Genomic DNA, 21931 nt, shown 5'->3' with positions numbered 1-21931 from the left:
GGGCCGGGTTCTCGCATGGCGGCTGCATCTTGACTGAGCCCACTGCCATCCTCATGCCCAGACCGCGGCCGTGGCCCCGGTAGCTTCTCTCAAAAACATCTGCAAAGTGCTCTGCTTTACTTTAAGTCCTTTTGAACGTAACAACCCATCTAGGGCCAACAAAATTGGGCTTGAAGAAGTAACGCCCATAATGTTTTCAAAACTATAAAGAAAGTGAAAGTACAAAAATCCCCGCTCTCTTCCTTTTACAGGGGAGCGTTCCATTCTATGAATTTCCCGCTCTCTTCCTTTTAGAGGGGAGCATCCCTTTTCTCGTTCTCTCTTTCTTTACCGAGGAGCATCCCGCTATTAGCTTGCGGATTCCCACTTTACCTGGGAACTTACCGGTGCACCACCCTGACTGCTGAAAGTTCTGGATCCTGGGTTTGAGGAATATAATTCCCCATACGGGCCACCAATTGTTGCGACCCCTCGCCGGCAAGGGAAAACACGACACAGGATTCTTCTTTCAGCAGTTTATTCAGGCCTTGATTCAAGTATCATCTTCTAGCGACCCCCCGCCGAGCACCCAAGCACAGCCTAATAAAGCCTCCCGCATACCAATCCTAAGCTGCCATGTGGATCTTTCTCATAGGGTGGTAAGGGATTGCGCGCCAATTCTCCATAAAAGGAGTTGTTTATCACAGGCCACAGTGGAAGCCAGCGCCATCTTCTAATGGCGGCCACGGTCTAATTAGAACGGCTCACCACACCTGACCATGTGTTTCAAAAGCCTTTGTAACTGGTTTGGGAAAGTTTGAAAATGCAGGTTGGAGAAGACTTAGAATGTTGAACAATTCACATCAGAGCTCAGATGTTACATCCTAGCAAAAACTTGTCTACATTTTGCCCATGTTCTGAGACTTGGTGTGAGACTGAATTTAAAGGTGTTGAACTAAGTTTTAAGGCAACAGGGAATTTGAGCAGTAGCATGGATACTTTTATAAGCTTTTAGACAGTTTTTTAAAACCAAACTGTAAATTATTTTATTAACAATAGATAATACTAATTTTATTTAAAAACCATGAAGGGACTAGGTTGTGGCTCAGTGGTAGAGTGCTTGCCTAGCAGGTGTGAGGCACTGGGTTCAATCCTCAGCACCACATAAACAAACTTAATAAACAAAATAAAGGTAACGTGTTCATCTACAACTAAAAAATATTTGAAAAATAAAAATAAAATCCATGAGTATCACACTGGTAAGTATACAGCTCATGAATAACTTAAAAAAGTATTTCCCATTTTTAAAGGCAACACACAGTATACAAAAACAATGAAGCTGTAATATGAATGATTGATGTTTATAAAATAATATATATATAGTACAATATTAATGATATGATCAGTACATTTTCTATGACTCCCTTCATGTTTCACTTTCCTTAGAAAATGAATTTTGAACTTTCTCTTGTAAAATTAGTACAATCAGGTTATCCTTCAACATCAAATTATATTTCATCATGAGTTTAGTAAATTGATGACATAAAAATGTTTCATTTTTATATTCATCAAATATCTGCCAGTGATGAAAATAAGCATGTGAAAATATTCTGTAAATTTTACAGTATAGTCATCCTAGTTTTTCTATAGATGAGTCTTTTATGCTAATACTGCTTTGAAAATATTTATTGCTATTCAGAAGTCATGAAGCATAATCAAGTGTGTGTCTAGAATACTCAATAGCAGGACACTCTTTTGGAGTTTTATGAGCTGCCCAAAGAAAAATCCATGGTTCATTTGCTATTATTTGGTACATGTATCTGGATGGCATTCCCTCTAAATTTTGACAGAAAGTCCATTTAATTTAGAATTGCCTTAAATGTTCATACTTCCATACACCTTCATCTTGGCCTTCAGATGGTTCATGAATTTTGTCAGTATTGGAGGAATATTGCCTCTATGTTCTGTTGAATATATTGCTGGACAGCAAGTGTGCTGTCCATTTCCTCAAATGATTCATTTGGCCAATTATAGAAATCCCGAGCTTTGATTCCTCCTCAGCATTACTGTCCCTGCCACCATCACTATAGTGTCAGTCTCTTAGACAGACTTAGAGCAGAAATTAGAACTGAAGGAATAAAAAAACTTTCAGTATGAACGGAAAATGCATGTAAAACCAGGGACAAGGAAGACGTTGTTAAAGAGATTACAGTAACTAAAAAGGTGCTAAGTATCTTACACAGAGATAATTGGAGAGATGACTTGAAGCCATCTTTAGAATTTGAAAGACTATACTCATTTCAGACCCATGGATGTAGAAGAAAAAATTTGAGATGAGATCATGGGGCCTTGCTTACTTATGAACTTGTTTCATCATGCTCAGCCTTGCAGCCACTCAGAAGCTACTGAAGCCATGATTCCAGGGTCCCAGGTACTGAGGAAGCTGATATTAGATCTTGGCATCATCCATGTAATTCTGGTTAATCAAGAATGCAGAATGCTGGAGTTAGGGTATCATGAACACTTCCACTGAGTTTTAAAAGAAGAGCCTACAAGATCAGACAAAGTTTAGCAGGGTTGGAATCTCTGCCTCTGAAAGGGTAATGCATAAAGATGTGAAGGTAAAAATGAAACTAGAATGGTAACCTGGAGAATTAAGATGTGCCAGTAATATGGAATGAGTACAGAGAAAAGCTGCTGGCTATGAAGAGACGAGGCTAGAACAGAACCCATGGTGATACAACTAGCAAGGCCAAAGAGATAGGGCTGCCAAGCCTTTTGGAGAGAATATCTAACCATAATGTGCCATAAATGATATATGTGGAGTTACAGAACCTGTTTGCCTACCTGAGGTTCAGTCTTACTTTGGTTCCATCTTTTCTTTCTATACCACTGTTCCTCCCTTTGGAATGGGAATGTTTACTCTGTGCTATTCTATATTGCGTGTGAGTGTGTGTGTGTGTGTATATATATATATATATATAACTAGCTTTTGATTTTTTATAGGGGCTCATAGCCAAGAGTTTTCCTTGAGTCTCAGAGGAGATGATTAGGACATAGACTTCTGGGTAATACTGAAACTTTTAAGACTGTGGGATTCTGGAAGATAAACTAAATACCTTTTGCATTGTGAGATGGACCTGAACTTGGGGAGGCCTGGGGTGGAATACTGTGGTTTCAATATGAGATGTTATATATATATATATATATATATATATATATATATATATATATATATATATATATATATAAATGTATAAATCTTTGAATGTGAGATGATGAGATGATAAGAACTATAACCTTATCAGTTAGTTTGAATGGACTGACTTGTGTTAACTGTAGGCATATACTGGAAATGTTCATGTGCTCTGTGGCCACTTTCCCCTCAGCCATTTCCTCTTTCTCTACTTCTTGGCTGCCATGAGATGAGCAGTTTTCCTTCCCCACCATCCTTCTACCACCATGTTTTGCCTTACCTTGGGCCCAAAATGATAGGGTTGACTAACCATGGACTGAATCTGTGGACCCAGTGAGCCAAAATAACCTTTTTCTCTTTGACATTCTTTTTGTTGGTTGCAATGAATAAAGTTGGTTGCAATGATGTGAAGTTGAATAAATAAGCATTAATTTTAAAAATTTACGGGTTCTAAATCAGCATTATATAAAATACAATAAGGAATACCACACAGAAAAAATAAGTAAAAATTAAACTCTGAAGCTTGTTAATGGACAAGTCTCATTAGAAGAGAAGCTAAGCAATTGATTATTAGGACCATAATAAGCACTAGAAATAAAGTAGTACACATCTTTATACAATAACACTGATTTTATTTATTCATTTAAAAAATATTTTTTTAGTTGTCAATGGACCTTTATTTTATTTATTTATATATGGTGTTGGAGATTGAACCCAGTGCCTCACATGTGCTAGGCAAGTGCTCTTACCACAGAGCCACATCCCCAGTCCCTGATTTTATTATTTTATTGATGCATTATAGTTACACATACCAATGAATTTTGTTATATATCTGTACATGTACACAATATAATTTGGCCAATATCATTTGTCAACATTTCTCACCTCCCTCCCTGCCTTTCACCCCTTGGTCATTTTTATCTTTTGATCTCCCTTTGTTTTTTTTAGGAGATCAAACACCGCCTTTGTTTTCTTTCTTCCACTCTAGCTTTCACATATGACCTTAATCTTCTGAGTTTTACTTATTTTGCTAAATATGATGGTCTCTAGATCCATCAATTTTTTTCTGCAAATGCCATAATTTCATTTTTTCTTTATGGCTAAATAAAACTCCATTAAACAACACTGCTTTTAAAGGTCTCATCCCTCCACTTAAAATACAGACTGCTTCAGAGGGTTTCAAGGTCATTTTCCTGGCTGCTCCATGGCATGTGACCAAGAAAGCAGATATGCAGCTTCTCAACTAGGTGAGTTAACAAAAAAATGGGTGAGGACTTCATTGGAAGTTTAATATTGAACATTCAAAGCATATCAGGGACTCAGGAGGTTGGAAATAATAAAATAAGGAAGAAATCCCCAGCACCACTGCCATTGCTATGTCTGGAGGCACAATCCAGAGTGGTCCCTCCATAAGCACAGTGGAGGGATAAAGTAATTAAAAGAACCAGCATTTTTCAGAGGCCTGAAGTGTGTTTGCATATGGAGAGTTTATAAATAAAAGACATTGACTTACTAAACTTGAAGGCATGCTGCAAAATATCATTGGGTGGGAAAAAAAGCCACATCTCTCCCAGCTGCATGCAGAGGACAGAGGAAGGAACCATTTTGTAGCTGCAGCTCAAAAGCTGGAAGCTGGGGAGCTAATTTTTGACAAACCCAAGCTTCGCTCAAAATGCAGTCCTGGAAAATCCACACTGCAAAACATAGAGTGTGCCTAAGTGACCAGGATAAAATTAAACATGGAGAGAGTTTTACACAAGGGACTACTGGTTGTGAAAACCCACCCAGCTCTTCTCCTCTCCCTCAATTCTGGCTGCTTAAAGAACTGGCTGGGAGAGACCTGCATGGCTGGGAGTTCAAAAGGGCAGGGATGGGAGAGATTGAGTTTGAAGACTGAATCTGAAACCAGGAAATGCAGTGTCCACAAGTGACATAGTGGATTAAGATGGGCTTCTACACCACATGAGTGTAACCCAGGGGAGATCTCTGTCGTGGCGTCTTCCAGCATGGATGGGCAATTGCTGGGCCCTGGATGTACACTGATTTAAAATCTAGAGGCCAATTGGAATTCAGTGAAGATCCTGGAACATACTTAAGCCTAAACCCTGCCTCTATTGTTCTGCTTGCAGAATTGCCTTTTTCACTCAAGCAACCCCACCCTGAGAGTGAAGCAAGCATCACACTCCAGATGACCCCACCTTCCACTGCTGAGAAGAGAAGCTAAGAATTGTTTGAACTCCAACAAAAATAAATCTTTATCTTTCATTGAGATCTTTTCATCTCTTCTATGTTTAATCATGACCTTAATAGTTCATGAACATTTATACATATTCATATATTTTAAAATCATTTATAGCATTTTTGAAGCCAGTTATTTTTCATGGATCAGTATTTTGAGAACTAAGATGTTTGATTAGTATTTTCAGTACTGTTTTGTATCTCTCTCTCTCTCTCTCTCTCTCTCTCTCTCTCTCTCTCTCATTTATCTGTTTCTCTGGATACTCTTCTCTACATTTTTCTGCTAACAGCCAATTCTATTATTCTTCCTTTCACACTTCCTTTAATTTTTTACTTCTACCTTCTCTCCTCCTCCCTCATAATCATCATATATTACATCATTTCTGTTCTCTTCCTACTATTTGAAATTGTAAACCCTTTTACAAACTCACTGTTTTACTGTAGCCAATAAATGATCATTTCATTTCTGTTTATTGTGACAGTTAACATTCTAGATGTCACAGCAGGAACTATATAATTTAATGGTGCATATTGTTTGCATTCGTAGTTGTTATAATTTGTCACCCCCTAAACAGTGAGGTACTGGAAAATTTATATAAGTCCACAGTGTAGAAATTCTCCTGGTTCCAATCCATACTCTTAGATGGGATGACACATAAACAACATAAAACAGCAAAGGAATAAATCACCTCAATCACACCAAGATACTTCAATAAAAGAATTGATCAATATCACAGTGGAAGAAATGTCAGAGAAGAAGCTTAGAATGTACATAGTTAAACTGATTTGTGAGGTAAAGAATGATGTAAGGAGTGAAATCATAGAGAGAAAAACAGGATGTGAAAGATCACTTCAATAAAAACATAAAAATCCTGAAAAAAATAAGCAGAAATCCTGGAAATGAAGGAATCAGTAAACCAAATTAAAAATTCAATAGAAAGTATTGCCAACAGACTAGGTCACTTGGAAGACAGAGTTTCAGGCAATGAAGACAAAAAATAATGTTAAGCATGGAGAAAAGATGTTAAGAGACCATGAACAGAACTTCCAAGAAATAGAGGATAACCTGAAAAGACAAATCTAAGATTTATCAAGATTGTTGGAGGCTCAGAGACACTAACCATAGAAATGCACAATCTTTTCAATGAAATAATAACAGAAAATTTCTGTAACCTAAGGAATGAAATGAAAAATCAAAAGCAGGAGGCTTATATGACCCCAAATATACAAAATTACAACAGACACACACCAAAACACATTATTATGAAAATGTCTAATTTACAAAATAAGGATAGAATTTTAAAGGCTGCCAGAGAAAATAGCAGTTCATATTTAGAGGGAGACCAATCTGGATCTCAGTTGATTTTTCAACCCAGACTCTCAAGGCTTGGGGGGCAAATATATATATATATATATAAAAGAAAAGAGACACCAGCCAAGTGTTTATACTATACCCAGCAAAATTAAGCTTCAGATTGATGATGAAACAAAAACCTTTCACAATAAACAAAAGTTAAAAGAAATTACAACTAGAAAGCTTGCACTACAAAACATACTCAAAATATTTCATGAAGAAGAAATAAATAAAAGTGAAACCAGAAAAGGGAGGAACTACACTAGAAGAATAGTCAATCAAAGGAGAAACTAATTCATATAAAAACCAAAAGGAAATCAAAATGACAAGGAATAAAAATCATTTCTCAATAATAGCATTGAATGTAAATGACCTAAATTCTCAATAAAAAGATGTAAACTGATAGATTGGATTAAAAACAAGATCTGATAATAGGCTATCTCCAAGAAACTCACATCATATGCAAAGACATTCACAGACTAAAGGTAAAAGAATGGGAAAAACATATCATGCACATGAATCTTATAAACAAGCAGGGGTTTTTAGCCTCATATCCAGATAAAATGAACTTAAAGACAAGGTTAATCAAAAGGGACAAAGAAGAACATTTCATAATACTTAAGGGAATTATACATCAATAAGACATAACAATCATAAATATTTATGCCCCAAACAATGGAGCATCTACATACATCATACAAATCCTTCTTAATTTCAAGAATTGAATAGACTACAACACAATAATACTGTGGTGACTTTGACACCTCCTTCACCACTGGATAGAATATCCAAACAAAAACTAAACAAAGAAGCAATAGAACTAAAAAATATTGTTAATAATTTAGACATAATAGACCTATATAGAATATTGTATCCATCAATGAATTAATACATTTTCTTCTCTAAAATGATGCAAAGTTCTCTAAAATCCTTCTCTAAAATGATGCAAAATTCTTAGACCATATTTTACGATACAAAGCAACTCATAGAAAATACAAAATAGAGATAATTCACTTCATTCTATCAGATCATAATGGAATAAAATTAGAAATAAATGATAAAATAAAAATAGAGGCTACTCAAATGTAGTATAAGACAGGAGATAATTAAAACCAGAGTCAAAATCAAAGAAATTGAAGCAAAAAATTTTAAAAAAATAACAAAACAAAAAGTTGGTTCTTTGAAAAAATAAATAAAATTGATAAACCCTTAGCTAAGCTAATGAAGAGAAAGAGAAAACTCAAATTACTAAAATTTATGATGAAAATGAAATATCATGAAAGACACTACTAAAATGCAGATGATCAAACTATTTTAAAAATGTATACTCCAATAAAATAAGAAATCTTGAAGAATCAGCAAATTTCTAAAGACACATGACCTACACAAATTGAATCAGGAGGACATAAAAAATTTAAGCAGATAAATTTCAAGTAATAAAATTGAAAATTCTGTCAAATGCATACCAACAAAGTAAATACCAGGACTAGATGGAGTCTCAGCTGAGTTCTACCACATCTTAAAAGAAGAACTAATACCAACCCTCCTCATACTATTCCATGAAAAAGAAAATAAAGGAATCCTTTAAAAATTGTTCTATAAAGATAGTTATCATACTTACACCAAAACCAAAGACACATCAAGGAAAGAAAATTTTAGGCCAATATCCTTGATGAACATTGATGCAAAATTCTTAATAAAACACTGGCAAATTGTGCACAAAAACATATTAAAAAGATATTACACCATGATCAAGTGAGGTTCATCACAGGGATGCAAGGTTGGTTCATCACACAGAAATCAATAAGTATAATTCATCATATCAATAGGCTTAAAGATAAGAATCACATGATTATCTCAATAGATGCAGAAAAAGCATTTGACAAAATACAGCATCCATTAATTCAAAAGTAGTCCAACTCTCTATCATGTCAGCTTAAGAAGTGAATTCATCAACAAGACTCTGAAAATGCAAGAAGTAAAATCAAGAATCAATAAGTGGGATGGCATCACACTAAAATACAGCAAAGGAAACAATCAAGAATATGAAGAGAGATTCTACAGAATGGGAGAAAATCTTTGCCATATGCACCTCAGATAGAGCATTAACCTCCAAGATACACAAAGAACTCAAAATAACTTGACCCAGCTATCCCACTTCTTGTTTTGTACCCAAAGGACTTAAAAACAGCATACTACAGGGACACAGTTACATCAATGTTTATAGCAACACAACTCACAATAGCTAAATTGTGGAACCAATCTAGATACCCTTCAGTAGATGAATGGATAAAGAAAATGTGTTACATATACACAATGGAATAGTACTCAGTATTAAAAGAGAATAAAGTCATAGCATTTGCAGGAAAATGGATGAAGTTGGAGAACATAATGCTAAGTGAAGTAAGCCAATTCCTCCCCCCTCAAAAAAAAACCCAAAACAATTGCTGAATGTTATAAAGATACTGATCCCGAATGGGGATGGGGGTGAGCATGGGTGTAAGAGACGAACTTTAGATGGGGAGGGGAAAGGAGGGGACATGGGGGTGGGAAAGATGATGGAATGAGATGGATATCATTACCCTAAGTACATATGAAAACACAAACTTTGTGACTCTACTTTGTGTACAACCAGAGGCATGAAAAACTGTACTCTATTTGTGTTATATGAATTGAGTTGCATTCTGCTGTCATATATAATAAATTAGAATAAATTAAAACCAAATAACCCAACCAATAAATATACAAAGAAACTGTACAGACACTTCACAGAATAAATACAATTGGTCAACAAATATATGAAAACATGTTCAATATCTCTAGCGACTAGAGAAATACAAGTTAAAACTACACTGAGATTTTATCTCACTCCAATTATCAAGAATACAAGAAATGAAAAATGTTGGTGAGGATGTGGAAAAAAAGGTACACTCATACATTGGTTGTGACACTGCAAACTGGTGCAACAGCTTTGAAAAGCAGTATAGAGATTTCTCAGAAAACTTGGAATGGAACCACTATTTGAACCAGTTATCCCACTCCTTGGACTATACCCCAAAGACTTAAAATCAGCATAGTATAGGGATGAGGCCATATCAATGTTTATAGCATCTCAGTTCACAATAGCAAAACTATGGGACCAACCTATATGCCCTCAAAAAGATGAATGGATAAAGAAAATGTGGTATGTATACACAATGAACTATTACTCCACCAGAAAGAATAATCAAATTATGGCATTTGCTGGTGAATGGAAGGAACTGGAGAAAATTGTGCTAAGTAAAATAAGCCAATCCCAAAAAGCTAAAGGCCAAATGTTGTCTTTGATATGCAAATGCTAACACAATAAGGATGAAGGGAAGGAAGAATAAATGTTCATTGGATTAGACAAAGGGGAATGAAGTGAAGGGGGTGATGGGAACAGGAAAAACAGTAGAATAAATCAGGCAAAACTTTCCTATGTTCATATATGAATATATGACAAATGTAACTCCACATCATGTACAACCACAAGAATGGGAAGTTATACTCCATGTATGCATAATATGCCAAAATACACTCATTGTCATGTATATATAAAATGAACAAATTAAAAATAAATAAATAAAAATAAATGCAACAGTGGATATTGAATTCTCCCACTATTATTGTTCAATATTATGTCTACCCTCCCTTTGAGCAACCTTGATTCATATTTTGAGGCTCTATTATGTGTATTCATGGCTGGGCATGTGGCTCAAGCGGTAATGTGCTCGTCTGACATGCGCGGGGCGCTGGGTTTGATCCTCAGCACCACATAAAAATAAATAAAGATGTTGTGTCCACCAAAAACAGAAAAATAAATAAAAAAAAATGTGTATTCATATTTAATTTTTAGAACTTCAATATAGACTGAAACATTTACCAATATAAAATATTTATTTTTATCTCTAGTAACATTTTCATATTCAAGTCTATTTTGTCAGGTATAATTTAGTTAATTTAACTTTTGTATATCAGCTGTTTGCATATATCCTTTGCCAATCATTTACTTTCAATGTATTTTTATCTTTGATTCAAAAGTGTGGTCTTGTAGACAACATGGTTGGATTATGGTTTTTAAAAATTCCATTTTGTCAATTTCTGCCTTTTTAAAATTGATTTTAAAAAATAACAGCAGAATGCTTTACAATTCTTATTACACATATATACCACAGTTTTTCATATCTCTGTTTGAACATAAAGTATGTTGACACCCAATTTGTGTCTTCATACATGTACTTTGGATAATGATATCCAACACATTCCATTATCCTTGCTAATCCCCTGCCCCTCCCTTTCCCTCCAACCCCTCTTCCCTATATGGAATTCATCTATTCCTCCTATGCTCCCCCTCCCTACCCCCACTGAGTCAGCCTCCTTATATCAGAGAAAACATTCAGCATTTTGCCTTTTGAATAAATAATTTTATACATTTATGCAGGAAGCCATCTGTGAAAAACATGAGACCCTCGTCTTGGCATGGAAGCCAGGGAAGGATAGGCCTGGCATTGGGAATTTCTCGTGGCTCTCCACTCAATGCTCTTGACCTTCCCCTCTGCTATGCTAGAAGGGTTCCTCATAGTGGCACCGGAGATAGGCATAATCCATTAGGAACTAAACAGCCCAACTTTAACCTGTTTTGGAAATGAACATTCTATAGAATCTCTTTGATGTCTCCCAATATAAATAAAGCAGGCATTTTGTCAGAAGCTGGATCCTTGAGCTCAGCTTGCTCATCCTGCCACCACTTTTTAAAGTACTTTCTGTGCTCTATGATTTTTTTCACTATTCTATTTTTCCTAGCTTTTATTTCTCAGCCAGTTTATTTCACCAAGCAGAACCCCATGCCCACCGCCCAGAGGGAACATGGGTGGAACATTTATAGTTAGGGTAATTATGAATAAAAAGGACTTCTGCCATTTTGGTTTTTATTTTCTATATGTTTAATAGCTTTACCCTGCTCATTTATTCCAATACTGCCTTATTTTTTGTTTAGTTGATTTTTACAAAGTAATAAGCTTTGATTCTCTTCTCATTTAATTCTGTTTATATTTTTTAGATATTACCCTCATGAATAACATGAGAATTACATATAACATATGTTCTATTTTAGGTGTGTCCCCCCCCAAATTCGTGTGTTGGAAATTTAATTCCCAGTCCAACAGCATTGGGAGTTGGAATATAATAAGAGTTGATTAGGTCATGATAGATCTACTCTCATTAATGGATTCATGCTATAGACATTGGAATTTGTTAGCTATTTCAAGAATGGTATTATGTTTTGGATGTGAGGTGTACTTCAAAAGCTCATGTGTGAAACAATGCAAGAAGTTTCAAAAAAGAAATTATTGGATTGTAAGAGTCTTAATCCAATTAGTGAATTAATCTCCTGATGAAGATTAACTAAGTGGGAATTGAAATGATAGGGTGTGGTTGAAAGAGGTAGAAATTAGGGACCTGGTTTTGGGGTATATATTTGTATCTGGCAAGTGGAGACCTCTCTTTCTGCTTCCTGATCATAATGTGAGCTAATTCTGTTCCTCACACTCTTCCACCATGATCTTCTGCCTCACCCTGAGCCCCTAGGAATGAGTCAATTTTCTATGAACTAAGACTTCTGAAACTGTGAGACCTCAAATAAACTTTTCCTCCTCTACAATTGTTCTGGTTGGGTCGTTTAGTCAAAGCAGTGAGAAAGCTGACTAAAACAACTGGACTAATTATAAAAGTGAGTTTGACATACTCCTGCTTTTATGTTCTCTTTCACTTTATTCCTAATGGGATGATGTAGTATAAAGACTTTCTCAAGATGTCAGCACCTTGGTGATGGATTTCCAAGCCTCCAGATCCATGGAACAACTAAACTTCTATTGTTTATAAATTAGCCAGTCTATGGTGTTCTTTTAAAGCAAAACAAAACAGAGTAAGGCATTATCCTAAAATTATAGCCATCTAATTGATAGCGATAACAATTTAATTTCATTCATAACTCCTCCTACAAAGCTTTACTTAACCTTTATATCATTGATGTTATATATTATATCTTTTTTTTAATATTAGAGATTGAGCCAAGGCCTTTCACATGGTAGGTTAGCACTGAGCTGCATCTCCAGCCCTTTTTATTTTTATTTTGTTATAGGGTCCTACTGTTGCCCAGGCTGGCCTTGACTTTTTGATCCTCCTACCTCAACTTCCCAAGTAGTTGGGATTACAAGTGTGTGCTATCATACCTGGATACACATTATATCTTTATTCATTGTGTGTCCAATAACATATATTTATAATTATTTTATGTATTTGTACCTTGAAGACTATAGAATACAAAAAGTGGGTTTACAAACCAAAATTACAATAATATTTGCATTTATATATGTCTATGTTATTATCTTTCCTGGAAATTCTTATACCTTCATTCAGATTGGGGTTATTGTGCAACATTCTTTTATTTAAACTGAAGCACTTCTTGTACAGCAAGTTTAATGGGAATGAATTCACCCATCTCTTATTTATCTTGGAATGTCTTAACTCTCATTCATTTTTGAAGGACAGTTTTGCTGGATATGGAATTATTTTTATAAGTTTTTTTCAATATTTTAAATATATCATACCATAGCCATATGGCTTCCAATATTTTTTCAAATTTATGGTAATTTTTTTATTCTAAAATAACTCATCATGTTCAATGTACTTTATTCAAGATATCCTACTAGGCCAGAGAAGAAAACAATAACTTCCTTTGGAAACACAAACAACCCAGACAAGAATCCAGGAGCCATGTGAAATTAGAAGGTCTCCAGGAAGGGAACGTAAAATGTAGATGCAACTGGCTAAATGTATAGGAAGATCAGTAAAAATAAAACAGAAACAAAGAAGGAAAAGAAGTAATATTAAACATAATGAAAGGTCGAAGAGCACTAAGAAGCCTCAAAATTTCTTCAAGGGAGACTGCTGTTTCTAGGTTTAGAGGGCAGGAAGATAAAACCACTAGACAATGAGACTACCACAGTGAGGGGTTACCTTGTCTCAGGATTCCAGAACTTCCAAGGAAACCCAAGCAAGCACAATAGGAAGGCTGCATTCCTGGAGGTTCAGAGACAGATAACAATAGCAGAAAGGCCATTGCTGTGCTGGGATGATACTTACTGGGCAAGTGAACTCTTAACATGCCTGAGAAAGGGAGAGGGGGGGTAAGACATGTGTCATGGCTTTAAAAATTTTCCAGGGATTGATGTTGATTGGCATTTGACCCAGAGTACTGCCCATGGGCAAGGGTACAGCCTGAGTATGGGTAGAAAAAACAGCATCCTGCTCTCCCCCAGTTAAGCTTCTGTGAATCCTCCAATCCAATGCCTACCTCCAACTTTACCAGTAATCCCAAGAAGGTGAAATGTCTTAGGGACAGGATGTGTTGCTCTCTCAATAGTCTCCTGATTCTCAAAGTTGAAGGACAAGGAGTATTTGAAGTTCTGAAGTCTCTGTTTCTTTCCTTGCATTCAGCTAATATTTTGACAGAATTTCTTGAATTCCAAGAATGGAAATAGACAAAAACAAATAAAAAAGTGAGGGTTGGGAAGGGGGGAGAGAGAGAGAGAGAAAACAGCTACCTCTCCCAGTTTTAGCAGATTGTATCTGTGATATCATATTTCTTTACCATAGATAGGCTTGTTTTAAACCTAGGGACCAATCAAAAGTGAAACCTAAAATCTTCTCAGTACTTTTGTGTAGGTATTAATACGGATCTCTAAATTCCACATTATATGTAGCTGATTTAGAATGTCCTGATTTGTGTAAAAAGCCTCACTGCAACTTATCTTATGGGTGTTAGGTGGTCTTTTTAATGTCTCCATACATAATCTCTTGCTTCAGTAGTCTCTTGGTTTTTAATCAACCTGTAGCTTCCAAGAGCATTTCCTATCAATTTGTCCACCTATATTTCTAGTTAACAAACAATAAACACCTTGTGTTAGTACTTCTGATGTTTCCTAGAAGAGGCAAATTTTAAAAATTTGCAAATAAGTTTTTCTGTTCTTTCTGGTTCAAGGGAGAGAACTGGAAATTTGGATGCCACCTATTCAAGACCAAGTTTGATGCTGTACTAGGGAGTGGTTGGGGAAAGGACAAATTAAAATACCACAAAACTTTCTCACCAATTTGTTTCTCTTTTTATATTTTTATTAATTAAATTTATTTGAGCTAGTACATAAAAAATTAAAATATGCACACTAATGGGGTGGTATTATGTGACGTTTTGATACATGTAAACATTTCACAATGTTTAAATCTTGTTGCACATACTTTATCACCTCAAACATTTATAATGTCTTTATCGTGAAAACATTCAGGATGAATTATTCTTGATTAGGCATTTGCCTGGTTTCTGAAAACATTTATTTTCCAGAGTTGCTGTGAGTTTAGTTCAGACTGCTTCTGTGGTTTTTATGTTTCCATTGTGGAATGAGTTTGGATAGTTCTAGTCCGCTATTTTGTTGACACAACTCCTGATTTTATAATTGAAATTGTATTTGAGATAATTGTAGGTTCACATGCAGATATAATGAATAATTATCCCACATATCCTTGACCCAATTTCCATCATATAACACTTTGCCAATCCATAATACAAGATCACATTCAGTATATTGATTGTATCAAGATACAGGGCATTTCCATCACCACAAGGATCTTTCATATTGCTCTTTTATACCTTCACAAGTCTACTCAGGTCCACATCCCCTCCCAGACCCATCTCTTTCTTAACCTCTACAACCACTAATTATTTGTTTATTTCTAAAATGTTACAATTTTAAGAATGATGTATAAATTGAATAATACGATATGTGACCTTTTGGGATCAAGTGTATTTTTTTCATTTAGCATATTTATTTGGAAATTCTCCCAGGTTGTTTCATTTATCAATACTTTATTCCTATTTATCACTGAATAGAATTCCATAATATGAATGTTCCATAGTTAAGTTTTATCATTTACTCATTGAAAGATTTCTGGGATGTTTCCAGTTTGGGGATATTATGAATAAAGCTTCTTTTATTTTTTTAATATGTGTGTAAAGATTTTGTGTGAATGTAAGCTTTAGTTTCTTGGAATAAATGCCCAAGGATGCTATTACTGGATTATACATCAGGTGAATCTGTAGTTCTCCCCAACTTTTTTTTTTGGTACTGGGGATTGAACTCAGGGACACTCCACCACGAGCCACACCCCCAGCCCTATTTTTGTACTTTATTAGAGACAGGGATTCACTGAGTTGCTCAGTACCTCACTTTTGCTGAGGCTGGCTTTGAACTCAGGATCCTCCTGCCTCAGCCTCAAAAGCAGCTGGAATTACAACCTGAAGTTGTACATTTTTAAAGAAAATGTGATACTGTTTTATAGAGTGGCTTTGGTATTTTACATCCTTCCCAGCAATATTTGAGTAATCTAATTTCTCTGAAATTTTGATAGTTGAATGTGATATCTCATTGTAGTTTTCATTTGCATCCTCAGCAGCTACTAGCATTGAGAATACTTTCATGTGTTTCTTTGTCATCTGCACATTTTCCTAAGCTGTCATTGCTTTTTTACTGCTGAGGGTTTTTTTCAGTACTAGGGATCGAACACAGGAATTTCACCACTGAGCTACATGCCCAGACCTTTTTTATTTTCTATTTTTTATTTTGAGCAGGATCTTTCTAAGTTTGTGAGCATGTCCTCAAACTTGAGATTCTCCTCCCTCAGACTTCCAAGTAGCTGAAATTACAGGTGTGTGTCATTGTGCCCACTTGTGTGTATAAGACAGAACATTCAATCCTTCACTTTTGGAATCTGGCTTATTTCACTTATCATGGTGTTCTCCAGTTGCATCCATTTACCAGCAAATGTCATAACTTCATTCGTACTTATGACTGAGTAAAACTCCATTGTGCAAATAAAATACATTTTCTTTGTCCTTTGATTTATTGGTGGACACTTGGACAGGTTCCATAACTTGGCTATTTTGAAATGTGCTGTTATAAACATTGATGTGCCTGTATTGCCACGATATATGGATTTTTAATTATTTGGGATAAATACTGAGGAGTAGAATAGCTGAGTTACATGGTGGTTCTACTCCTAGTCTTTTGAGAAATCTACACAATTATTTCTAGAGTAGTTGTACTCATTTTCAGTCCCACCAAGAATGTATGATAGTATCCTTTTCCCCACGCCCTTACCAGCATTTATTATCACTTGTATTCTTGACAATTGGCATTCTAACTGGCATGAGATAAAATCTCAATGTAGTTTTGATTTGCATTTCCCTGATTACTCAAGATATTAAATGTTTTTTTTATATTTGTTGACCATTTGTGTTTATTCTTTTGAGAAATGTTTAATTCTTCTTCCCATTTATTGATTGGTTTTATTTTTTAGTGTTGAATATTTTGAGTTCTTTAAATATCTTGATATTAATTCCCTGTTAGAGGACTGCATGGACCTATTTTTATATTAATGTGTCATGTTTATCTACATGTCTACTCATCTGCCAAATAGCACATAGTCTTGAATACCAAAGTTATATAATAAAATTACAAAATAGAGTAAACTGATTATTCTTACTTTTTGTTTTTCTAAAATTGCTTTAGATACTCTAGTTCCTTTGTTATTCCACAAAAATTTTAAAATAATCACATCTACATCTATATAATATCTTGCTGGCATTTTGACAAGGATTATTTTAAATCAACATATCAATTCAGGGAAACCTGATGTCTATTTGTGACATGTTGAATTTTCCAATTCATGAATATAGTATATTTGTCTGTTTATTTGGATTTTTAAAAATTTTTCTTTCATTAACATTGTTTAATTTTCAGAATAAAACTCCTGTACATTTTTTGTTACATTTATTTCTAAGCATTATTTTTGTTTTGTCAATAGTATTGCATTTTTAATTTTTTGGGGGGTGGGCGGAACTGGGCTTTACAAATGCAAGGCACAAACTTTGCCACTGAACTACATCCCAGGTCTGCATTTTTAATTTTGATATCTATCGTTGTATTGTTAGTATGAGAGAAATTATTTATTTTTGTATGTTCATCTTGCTTTCTGTGACCTTGAAAAATTCACTTATTCTAGAAGATTTTTTCCCATTCTTGGTATTTAAAATATATTATATATTAATATATATTTTATATGTAATTGTATTATTTATAAATGGGGATATCTTTCTTTCTGCCTTATATTTCCTTTCATGTATTATTGCATAGAGTAGAATTTCCAACAGTAAAATGAGTAAGAGTGGGGAGAACAGATATTTTTGCTTTGTTGCTGGTCTTAGTATTCAGTTTTTCACAATTATTATATTGTCCACAGATTTTTCATACATGCTTTTTATTAGGTTGAGGAAGGTCTCCTCTATTGGTATTTTTTCTAAAAAATTTTAAGACAACTTGGTATTGCATTTTGTGAAATGTTCTTTTCTGCACTGATTAATGTAATCATATGACTTTTCTTCTGTTGCCCATGGTATGGCGAATTATGATGATTTATTTTCAAATATTGAACCACCATTGCATACCTAGAATAAAAAGTCCCATTTGGTTATGGTGTATAATTCTTAGAACTTTTACTTTTAAATCTGTGTTTATGAGAGGTATTCATTTGTATTTTTTTCCTTTTTTAAATACTGGATTTACCTATTTTGTGTTATAGTGATACTAGCCTCATAGCATGAATGGAGAAGTGTTACCCCCTTTTATATTTTCTAGGGAGAATTTGTGGAATTTATATTAAATTTTCTTAACATGTTTAATAAAATTTCAGTGAAATCATTTGAGCCTAGAGATTTCTTTTTCAGGAATTGTTAAATCATGAGTTCACATTTTTAGTTATGGGGTTTCTCAAATTATATACTTCATATTGGGTGAGTATGGAGGTTTTTGTTTTCAAAAGAATCAGTCCATCTCACCTAAGTTGTCAGATTTAGTACAGCATTTCTTTCCTATAGATATCTTCAGGGTTTGAAGTGATGCTCCCTGTTTCATTAATGATAATGCTGAACAATGTCTTCTCTTAATTTTTCTTTGGGAGTCTTGCTAAATATGTTAATTTTACTGATTTTTTCAAAGAACTGTCTTTTCACTTATTTGTTTTTTGTTGTTGTTGTTTTAAATTTTATTGATTTCTGAACTCTTCCTTTTGTGTATTTGCCTTTGGTTTGTTTCACTCTTCTACTTCTAGCCTTTTTTTAAAAAGTTTTTTTTTCATTGTAGACACAATACCTTTATTTTATTAATTTATATTTGTGTGGTGCTGAGGATTGAACCCAGTGCCTCACATATACCAGGCAAGTTCTCTCCCACTGAGCCACAACCCCAGCCCTATTTCTAGACTCTTAATTTGAGAATTTCTCTCTTACCAAAGATATTTATTTATTGCTTGCTATGGTGTCCATGTCCCCTCAAACCAATGTAATTTGTCATTGTGACAGTACTGAGTGGAATTTTAAGAGAGGATTAGGTCAAGAGCTTCTGATTTGCATGAATGAATTACTGCTGTTATCACAGGAATAGGTTAGTTATTTTATTTTATGTAGTGGGTTTCTGACAAAAATATAAAGTTCAGTTCTTCCTATCTCTGTTTCATATGATCACTTTCCCTTCCAACTTATGCTTTGGGATGACAGAGCATGAAGGCTCTCACCATTTATTGCCATTCCCTTGAACTTCTCAGCCTCTAGGACCATGAAATGAGCAAACTTCTATTGTCTATAAATTACTCAGATTGTTGTATTCAGTTATAGCAACAGAAAATGGACCGAGACAGCACTATAAATTTCCCTTTCTGCAATGATTTAGCTTTGTTCCACAGTTTTTGCTATGTTGTGTTTTAAAAAATCTATAACCAGTTCAATGTTTTTCTTTTCTTTCTTTCTTTTTAAAAATAGTTTAATGTATTTTAATAGCAAACTTACAGGAACAACACAGAAGACAGAAGACTACTTGCATGTAGGACAACTCAGAAAAATATAGTGAATGGATGGAATCTACTGTATGATAAAAATGCTACAAACAACATTTAGTTGCTGTCAATAAGAAATCTGCTTGTTTAAAAAGTCCAAATGCTGGCATTTTCCAGAAAAATTTAACAGTTGTTTTATAATTATTATAAAGTTGAACTGCTGAATTTGTTCACTGAAACATTTTGACTTGCATTTATACTAAAAATTTACACACAAATGAAAGGGAAAAAATGGCCAATGCTTGATTTCTGTCTCCTACTTTTCCACTCACAATTATATACTTAGGTAACTTTTGACCCCATGGAAAAAAATATCTAACGTTCAGAACTACCAATAACAGGAAAAAGAGGAAAACCCCCTTTTTTGAGAATGAAATGTTTTCCCATCATAGTGAATTTTTAAGCATGTTTTCCATGTATGAATTGTGCTAGTTGGATGTCTTTTGGCATAATTGTTACATGTTTGGCATGGATAGCACATAGGTTGGTGTCTTCAAAAAGGCCAACCAGATAGGCCTCACTTGCCTCCTGCAAAGCACCTATAGTGGTGCTCTAGAATTGCAGACCTGTTTTGAAGTTCTGAGCAATCTCTTTCACCAGCGACTGGAAGGTAAGTTTGCAAATCAGAAGCTCAATGGACTTCTGATAACATCTAATTTCATGGAATGCCACCGTATCAGGCCTGTAAAGATCAGGTTTCTTCACCCCTGCAGTAGAGGGCATATTCTGTGAGTGGCTTTTGTAGCAGTTGTTTCCTGGGTGTTTTACCTCTGGTTGATTTGTGGGCAGTCTGCTTTTTATGAGCCATGGTAGAAAGACTTCTTCACTTATCCCCCTTCTCCTTTGGCTGGAGTTCGGCAATCTAGAGATGGGACTGGCGTTAGAGAGCAATGGCTGCTAGGCGAGGCAGCTGTGAACACAACTGAAAGATGTCTCTCTCTCTCTCTCTCTTTTTTTTTTTGAGCAGTCCTAATACATGAATTATTTTAAAAGTATGCTCTTTAGCTTTCAAGTGTTTAGAGATTTTTCTTTTATCTTTCAGTTAGTGGTTTCTAATTTGATTCCATGTGATCACAGAATACACTCTGATTTCAAGTTTTTTGAGTTTATTAAGTTTTGTTTTATGATCTTGGGTATGATATATTTTGGAAACAACTCCATGGCACTTGAAAGAATGTATACTTTTTTGTTGTTGTTGTTGTGTGGTTCTATAAATGTCCACTTGCTGCTATTGGATGAAGGTGTTGCTGAGTTTTTCTCTATCCTTGTTGATTTTCTCTTAGTTGTTCTATCAGTTGTTGAGAGAGGAGTGTTGAAATATTCAATTTTAATTATGGATTTGTTTATTTCTCCTTTCAGTTCTATCATGTTTGCCTCATATATTTTCCATCTCTGTTGTTTAACAATATGCATTTAGGATAGCTACATCTTCTTGGAGTGATTTATTATCATTTATAATTTCCCCCATCTTTAGTAATTTTCTTTGCTCCAAACTCTTATGTGATAGATACTCCTGCTTTTCTTCAATAGTCGTGTGATGTATCTTTTTATTTAAACTTTCTTATATTGTTAATTTCAAGTGAGATTCTTATATATAGCAGATAACTTGGTCATATTTACTTTCTCAATCATTATTTGGTATATTTTACATTATTCACATTTCATGTAATTACTGACACATATTGGCTTAAGTATGTTATTTTATTTTTCTTTTGTTTTCTTTGTTCTTTTTATTATTTCATTTCTGTTTTCTTTTTCCTGCCTTTATGTAGGTTTCTTGAACATATATTAGAATCCCATTTTTATTTACTGACAGTATTTTTTGTGTTACCTCTTTGCATAGCTTTTTATTGGTTGCTGTAGATATTACATTATGTACACATCAGTCTACTGGTGACTATAAACTTTTGTTATAGTCCATGAGGTTCTGTTCATTTTATCTTCTTTTAGTCTAGTTTCTCATTTTACCAGTTAAAATAAAATTTAGAATATATAACTTCTTTACTCTTCTACCCTTTAGTTTTTTTAAGAGAGAGAGAGAGAGAGAGAGAATTTTTTAATATTTATTTTTCAGTTTTCGGTGGACACAACATCTTCATTTTATGTGGTGCTGAGGATTGAACCCAGCGCCCCACGCATGCCAG

At 34.5% G+C, this 21931-nt stretch overlaps 2 pseudogenes; both read right to left on the bottom strand.

The window, feature by feature from the left end:
* Positions 1-1405: 1405 nt before the first annotated feature.
* LOC124103712 (MOB-like protein phocein) lies at positions 1406-2061 on the bottom strand (annotated as a pseudogene).
* Positions 2062-20185: 18124 nt separating this feature from the next.
* On the bottom strand, positions 20186-20773 carry LOC124103549 (uncharacterized; annotated as a pseudogene).
* Between the last annotated feature and the right edge of the window lie 1158 nt (positions 20774-21931).

The sequence above is a fragment of the Marmota monax genome, unplaced genomic scaffold (assembly GCF_021218885.2).
Source record: "Marmota monax isolate L192 unplaced genomic scaffold, Marmota_monax_Labrador192_F-V1.1 WCK01_AAM20220418_F8-fsc00006, whole genome shotgun sequence".
In the NCBI taxonomy this organism is placed as follows: domain Eukaryota; kingdom Metazoa; phylum Chordata; class Mammalia; order Rodentia; family Sciuridae; genus Marmota; species Marmota monax.
The sequence above is the reverse complement of the archived record's forward strand: the minus strand, read 5'-3'. Positions and strand labels throughout refer to the sequence as shown.